Source organism: Pseudophryne corroboree, chromosome 4 (assembly GCF_028390025.1).
Source record: "Pseudophryne corroboree isolate aPseCor3 chromosome 4, aPseCor3.hap2, whole genome shotgun sequence".
Lineage (NCBI taxonomy): Eukaryota > Metazoa > Chordata > Amphibia > Anura > Myobatrachidae > Pseudophryne > Pseudophryne corroboree.
Window position 1 is genome coordinate 871,909,772 of NC_086447.1, and position 263 is coordinate 871,910,034.

The window sequence follows — 263 nt, forward strand, 5'->3', positions numbered from 1 at the left end:
GCATCCCACGGTTTATAATCCTGGCAGGTGTTGGGGAGAATGCTGTCCCCCACCCCTAACCCTCCCTTACTGCAGCCTAAACCTAACACCCCCCCAGCCCAGCTTTCTGTATACTGTTGTGCTGGGATAGGTGGCAGGAATCATTTGTAGCAAGTTCCAATGAAGAGCTAACAAGCACGCGCCAGCTCATTGCCACTGTATTATATTTCTGAATATTTTATCACATTTCTTAACAGTAAATAATAACGATGAGAACACAAATA